Source organism: Mytilus edulis, chromosome 9 (genome assembly GCF_963676685.1).
Source record: "Mytilus edulis chromosome 9, xbMytEdul2.2, whole genome shotgun sequence".
Classification (NCBI taxonomy): Eukaryota; Metazoa; Mollusca; class Bivalvia; order Mytilida; family Mytilidae; genus Mytilus; species Mytilus edulis.
The window spans coordinates 64,498,133-64,506,285 of NC_092352.1; the positions used below are offsets into that span (position 1 = coordinate 64,498,133).

At 32.6% G+C, this 8,153-nt stretch overlaps 1 long non-coding RNA gene across 1 annotated transcript; it reads left to right on the forward strand.

Moving 5' to 3' along the window:
* Positions 1-5,440: 5,440 nt before the first annotated feature.
* LOC139488800 (uncharacterized) lies at positions 5,441-7,280 on the forward strand. The gene is made up of 3 exons (XR_011656084.1): positions 5,441-5,533; positions 6,204-6,313; positions 6,731-7,280. It is a non-coding gene; the product is annotated as an uncharacterized lncRNA (long non-coding RNA).
* Positions 7,281-8,153: the final 873 nt, after the last annotated feature.

Below are 8,153 nucleotides of genomic sequence, written 5' to 3' on the forward strand. Positions count from 1 at the left end.
ATATTTATTCAATAGAATGCTACAAAAACGATTCAATCATAAGCATATGGTATAAACGATGTTAAAACGACAAATTTGACTACTTATATGAAAAGCTGCCATTAAAAAATGGCGTTGATTTGGAACCTTCTGATTTTTTTCCATTTAAGACCTAGCAAAAGAAGAAGTGGCCTTAACCTTTTCACATCCATAAACTTTCATATTGTGTATAGTATTTCACTATAGTATATTACAGAATTATTTTCTAAAGTATAAAACACCAGTTTATCAAATTATTTCAATATTTTTTCTATCTATGAAAAAAACAAAATTCAAGCGCTGAAACAGTGTTTTTAATTTTGCATCTTAAAGGTTGTGTATTTTGTGAAAATTAGTATCTAGTTATAGATAAACACATATTGTGTATTTGCAAAGTCTAGACGGGGCAGTTATAACACAAAATATACTATAGTCTCACAAGGCGAATGCGAGGTTTAAAAAAAAATGAGTAAAACAAAGTCAGTTTGGTGCATGAACATTTTTTTAGTGGGATAATCCTGGTAAAAAAGTTAACTCATTAATTTTTTAAGGGAAGGATGAAAAATTATACAATGAAATGCCAATTTTCTAATGTTGTAATTCAAAATCAGTCATGGTCCTTATATAACTTTTAAAAGTGACCCACAATATCTCAAGTATTCATAAAACAGGGACATGAATCAATCACTTAGTCGTCATATGCGGATTCAGTACGCGTATTAGCATTACAAGACACTTCCCTTTTTTTTAAGAACAAGTTCGGCGTAGGACAGAGTTTGTTCAAAGCAAACACAGTTTTTGAGTACAAATGCTATCTGGAGCGTAAATACCGTCATGATTCGGTCAAACTCGTCAGATATAGTCTTACCTTTGCATAGGAAACACAAAAGAAATGCGAGTACAAAGTTTCGATCAATGTTAGTGACCCATATTCCCATATGCATATGCATGATGTATCTGCACTGCCAATACAAAATGTAATGGGGCGAATGTTGCTACAGAAACGATTGATTTTGCAATAGCCATCCATTTACGAATTTTTGTTATCTTTAGGGACAATATACAGTTCAGAAGCGCCTTTGTGTTATTTTTATCAATTAACTAACAATGAACTTTTGAGCCTGGGCTCCGTGTTGAAGACCGGACCGTGACCTATAATAGTTTACTTTTATAAATTGTGACATGGATGGTGTGTTGTATCATTGGCACTGATACCACATCTTCCGATATCTATTAACAAGCTATGCATTTCCATAGAAATACCAAAACGAGGACATAGCTCATAAGAGCACTGGTGGCAGGGTGAAGTAATTGTTCTTCTTTTAATGTATCCTTAATATTTTCAGACACACCTTGGTGTAATTCTGAAAGTCTTAACATAGACTTCAATTTTCCTGCAGCAGATATGGCATCCCCTAAATTGAGTTCAGAGCTAAGCTCTTTATTTCATATCCCTTGGCCCAACTGTGTCTGAATTGTAAGGTGTCACAATATCTAGTTACATGTAGTTCTGGAGTTTGGCAGTTTGGAAAGCATCAGAGACAATCTTGGGTAAAATTGAAAATACGTTGTAAAATCCAGAGTGTATCGAAAGAATCGGGAGTGACTGATTAAAATGCGAGAACAAGTTGACATTTGACCAAGCCGTCGGATAATTAAAAAGTTCTGATCGGTATATATAGAGGATGTGCTACATGAGAAAGGCTTTTTTTTTTATGGAAGAACAAATCACATCACTAACAATCGTTATTGATGAACTGACAGCAAGTTCAAATTCTAATTTTTCAGTAACTGTTTTACTTAATTGCACAGGTGTTGACTTCAATAAGTACTTGGTTATGCATGGATAAATGATTACTTACATTAATAAGCACAGCTTAAAAGACTGTCAACACGTTTAGAGGACTCAGTTTTGCGTAGTTTTCTGGGTTTTTTTTGGAAAGTTTGCTATAGCTTGCTATTGCTACTTTCCTTAGGCAGCAACCATTTGATTTTCTGGGGGGGTGGGGGGCTATGTTTTTTTTTTCTGTACAAACTTTTCTATTTTTTTCGCGACAAGTCAAAAACAATTTTTTTCTTTCAATTTTAGCATTACATACATATAGTGGCAGCTGAGGGTGAAACAAACAATTTTTTTTTCTCAGAATGAAAAACAAACTATTTTTTTCTCCAAAAACTGGAAACAAACTTTTTTTTCCAGAAAAACTATAGCCCCCCCCCCCGAAAATCAAATGGTTGCTGCCTTAGGCGTCGGCCTCAAACTTCCGGTTGACAGATTATCGCAATATATTCTGCTCCGAGATAGTGTAGTACTAGTGTTTGAGTTCTGATTCTTGGAAGATTCTTTTAAAATTTTGAGTTACTACTGTTTTGACTGAAAAGATTACAGCTTTTGACTGAAAAGATTACAGCTTGAATAAAAAAGAAATGAATGTTCACCGACGATTCAGATGAATTTAACTTCATTTTAAAAATGAGTATAACAAACACTACTTCGCGGATCTGCCATGCGAGATTGCGTTTTCATTCATTCATGAATATTTCATGAATGAACATTTTCCCGCTCTACTTTTACCTGTTTACTATATGTACGTACGTAAACGTTGTAAAATCCAGAGTGTATCGAAAGAATCTGATTAAAATGCGAGAACAAGTTGACATTTGACCAAGCCGTCGGATAATTGAAAAGTGATAAGTGATATAAACAAAACATAGGTGAAAGAATATAAAATACTCGATAATTAAAATTAAATTATATGTCTAACGTCTGACGCCAAGGACGAGTAAAGGTAAATACCGGATTTGATAAAAATGAAAAAAAAATGCATTGTTTTTGTCTAAACATCGATCGGAAAATTTTGATGCCAAAAATCATTTGAAAACTTAATTCCGTTATTTAAATAGTAATTGTTTCACATTCCAATGTGGATATAAGGAACTTTACTCGTTCATTATGCTCAAGTAGATCAAACTGACAGCAGAAAAACATTGACCCAACGTCAGTTCTTCTTCAGTCTTCTTCCAATAATTTACATCGTACCACTGGTGTTTTATTGTAAATTCGTATCATATAGCATCCGTATTAAAAGCAACCGAGTCAGCATCTACTTCTTCGAATATTATAGCTCAAGGTATCAAGACAAGTTCTGTAGAAATTACTAATGATGTGTACCCTTTGGCTAAAATGGCTGCATTTTCACCTCAAAATTTAGATAGATTACAGACAAACCTGTGCATCTGGAAAAGTTTTAAGGCATACCATGCCCTATATAAATAGATTTCAATTTCTTTGTCATCCAAACACAGAGGCAATGATTACCGTAATATATCAAATGAATGGCTTAAAACAAAAATTCTCAAATGTTATTTACTCATAAGACAATGCTTAATTTCACAACAGCAACTAAAATGTGTTACAGGTTATAAGCACCTCTATGAATCTAGTGTATATAATGTTTTTTATTCCTGTGGTCATACAGCTGTTGTTATGCTCCCACCGTATTGAGTTTTATCCTTGTTCTGCTGTAAGTATGTACGTCCTTCCCTTACTTGTACGTACATGTACCTCCGTACATCCCAAAATTCGTTTCTGTTCTCTTACTTTAGTTTGCCTGAACCAAATTGTATGAAACTTATACGCAATGCTTATAACCACAATTCACAAGTCAAGTTTGAATTTTAGTTGCGTCACTTTTACCATTCTAGCGTTTTATGCTACTTTACAAATAGGAGAGTTTCTGGAAATTTTAGTTTCTGAACTCTAACTTTAGTTTGTCTTAACCAAATGCTATGAATCTTATACACACTGCTCATTACCACAAACACTGATCAAGTTTGGATTTTGGTGGCGATAGTTATACCACTTTTTACATATGTAAAAAATTGCTGAATATTTTCGTTTCAGTTATCTAACTTTAGTTCGCTCAACCAAATGTTATAAAACTTATACATTGTAATACTTTTAACAAAACAAAGATCAAGTTTGAATTTTGGTGGAGAAATTTTTACTGCTCTAGGGTTGTGCCTCGTTACAAATGGAACCAGATGCTACGCTGGGCACATCTTTATACGACCACAGAGGTCGAAACCCTGAACAGTTGGGGGCAAGTATGGACACAACGTTCAAGCTTGATATAGCTCTGAATTTGGATTGCGATCAAATTTTTGACATAATATATAGGTTTCTGACACAAATTTAAACAAATGTCAAAATCTTACAAATCTATTGCGCAAAACTATGTAATTAGAATGTATACACAATGCCTATTACCCCATAACTCAGATCAAGTACACATTTTGGTAGCGTCACATTTACAGTTCTTGAGTTGTGACCCTTTATAACATTAATGCTAGCGGGGGCATCATTTGTGTCCAATGGAACGTTCCCTATTTTTGATAAAAGCCTTTAATATAAATTCACTTTCATTACAGTTGTATTGATTTAAGTTACTGTAACTGTCTTATTTATATATAAAAAAAAAGGATGCGGTATTTTTTGCAAAGAACCAATGCTATCCAAAAGAGTTCAAAGGAGGAAGATGTATTAATAACTATAGGTCACCATATGGTCGTCAATAATGAGAAATATTTGTACCATATACATGTAGAAAGCTATAAAAGGCCCCGATAGGAAACATGTGAAGCAATTAAAAAAAAAAAAACTTACGTGTTAATTAATTTACTAAAAACAAATATGAAGGATCTAAAGCAATAGAAAAATACTAATACACAGGCCCTTGATGTTGACATGGCATGGGTACTTAAAAAAGAAATTAACAGAGATTTCTGTATATTTCAATATTTTAGATCTACAGTTTTAGGTTGCAATAGAAAATATCAAACTTTTTATGACAAACATGAAAAAAGTGATTTCTGATAATTACTGAAATGGTTTAGTTTAAAACATCCAAACTGTGATGAAATACATTTTTCAAATAATACACTGCAAATATTGCGGACGCCTGACGCGTCTGGACGCGTTCCAATCTCAAACACAATATGTTCAGTTATTAACATTAGTGTTCCACATTGAACGCCAGCGTTAAAAAATATAACACATTGTGTTCAGTCTTTTAACGCACATGTTCAAGACAAGTGTTCTAAATTGAACACTAAAAATGTTCTAATATTGTAATGGGGAGTGAAAAAATATTTCATCGCTTCAGAGTCAAACAGACGATGAATAAGGGTGATTCGTATTACAATTTAGCATATTTAAAAGCGTGCAAATGATTGATTTTTAATATAAATCTTTTTCCTTAACGACTTTAGTTCTTTACTTATACTTTTTAAACAATTTAAATGCGCAAATGCTCATGAAAACGTTGCTATTGTAAAAGCGTTCTGGAGCCGAACATGATGCGTTCAAAATTACATTTTTTCCCGTACGCCATGTGTTCAATCATGTCCGCGTATATAACAGCGCGTGACGTATTTATGTACCGGAAGTTTGGTTTTTGATCGTGATTGAAGAAGCTTCACTGAAGAAAATTAACAACAAAACTTTATTTAACGGGTATGTTTATCGATATCAATAACACATTATACGAACATAATTTTTTTTTAGTATTAAATCAACAAATTTCTTCTTTGACAGGACACACTGAAGTATAAATGGAAGAAAAAATTATTTGAACACATAACTGTGCTATTATGCCGCCATAATTCGATTAAAAAGTAGGATGTTCTTTGAGAGAATACATTTAAATGATCATGTTATTAACAAAAAATTAACCAAATTGAATGTAAATGTATACGTAAATGTTTAATGATAACGTTAGTATTGTAACTGTGTTCTGGTCTCGAACATGATGCGTTCCAGCTAATCGTTTTCTCTGAACGCCATGTGTTCCAAACATGACGCAACCATTGTGTATAGAAAGCAACAAGAAGATTTTGAACGATTATCTTCACTTTTGAGGATGTAAATTTGTTAATAAAATAAAACCAATGCAATTATAAGGATTTGTCCAAAAATACAAAAAAATGTCATGGCATTGCACTGTCAAGATAGAAGTTTGTTACTGTAAAAAGGCATACTGGAACACAAATTAAATTTCTCATTTAAATGTTATTAATAGCTTTCTCATTCTTAAATACTTAATTCTTAGTAATTCATTTTAGCAAATGTCCACCGTTGTGCACTTGTTCATGTATTGTAATGCATTCCTATGTTACTTTTATAGGGTACAAACACAGTATTTAGGGGTAATTGTTCGTGCATACCTCGAGAATGAAGAGAAAATTTCGCAGTTCAAGAGATGACTACTTATCCTGCACCATAAAAGTACTATATGTAAGTTTAAGAATTTTTAATAGGAGTGCCCATTGACTTCTGACAAGTTTTGTTATTGCAGATTTATCAATAAAATGTGCACCATTCACTTGTTTACATTAATCATAAAACTATTTGAGCTAAATTCGATATAATTAAATCAATTTAAAGTGGAATTATCCGTATACAGATCATAAGTAAAATTACTACATATCTTCATATGTCTTTGCTGGACACTTTCTATCATCTTTTTTAAAAAGCTATAGAACACTTACTTGAAAATACATGTTTACCACTTTTTAATACATGCATCTTATCTAATAGTGCTGACAAGTATAATGGAATTACAAAAACAAATAAAAGTTTATAATTCTTAAGCAATATCGACATGATGATTAATAATTTGTTTACTCATACACTTTATATTTTACATTCTAGAACTTACGGTTGATGGATAATAAAGTTAAAGAGTAGTTATAACCCAAGGAGACGAATCCTCTAAAAAATGGAAGCTCAAAATCAGTTTTAGGCGACTCAAATCATGTTTAAAAGTACCCAAGGTAGCAGTGTTACATGAACGTTGATTCGACCACTAGCAGCATATACACAGGGTATTTTATGTTTGATATTGACTATCTGAGTGCTATGCAGGCTGAGGATTATTGAAATTATTGGTGATAAACGGGCCATTGACATCAGTATTTTGAAAAGAAATTCAGGACAGTGCTTGACTTAAGAAGTTGCAAACGATGAGTTAAACTGTGTTCATAACATAAGCCACTAGACATTGTGTCACATAACAATTTTAAATATGATGAACATTTTGTTTATGATTTAATATTTGGACACATTTTGCAAATTACAGATGTTATATTATTTAACTTGTCGAACTTGTCATTTTAAAGTTGCTTCAATATTTCACATTGTATTGTACTTTTTTTTAATTCTACCTCTTTTAATCAATTAAAGACGTTTTTAATTAATTAAATTATTTGTTTTACAAGACCACACTAATGTTTCAGAGAATAGAACACTTTTTTTCTGGAACATGTAAAATTGTGTTCCAGTAATATACTCTATGTGTTCTGGATACTAACACATATTTCTGGAACGCAGTCCGAGTGTTCCAGAAGTGTTACAAGGCTTGGAACGCGTAACGGCATACAAATTTGATCACAAGGACATGTTCCAGATTCAAACACTGGGCGTTCAAGGAGTACACACTATATGTTCAAGAATAACACACATAGCGTTCTTAAGATGCACACATGATGTTGAAAACTGGAACACCAAAGTTAATATTTAGAACACTGTTATGCGTTCCAGATTCAAACACTAGGCGTTCAATGAGTACACACTATCCGTTCAAGAATAACACATAGCGTTCGAAAGATGCACACATAATGTTAAAAACTGGAACACCAATGTTAATATTTAGAACACTGTTACGCGTTCCAGAAGTGTTACAAAAGAGCGTTCAAAAAGTGTTCAGATTCTTAACACTTTTATTTACAGTGTACACGTCTATAACCTTTTTTGGAATAATACACAGCTACAGTTGCAAACTTTCCAGAGGTGCTATCCAGCACTTTGATTTTTAAAGGTTTGTCTTTTACACAAACACCCTGTTTTCATATATTTTGTGATAATAAATCAGTACATGGTAATAAGCTGAGAACATATAGACAGCTTAAAGAAAATTATAAATTGGAAAACTATTTATTGTTAAATATAGACAGAAAAGTAATAGGGCATTTTGCTAAAATTCGTATTAGTAACAGTGTTCTTAGAATTGAACAAGGGCGTCACACTAAAACCCCTGTAGAAGAAAGAATTTGTCCTTTGTGCTTCTTAGAAGTTG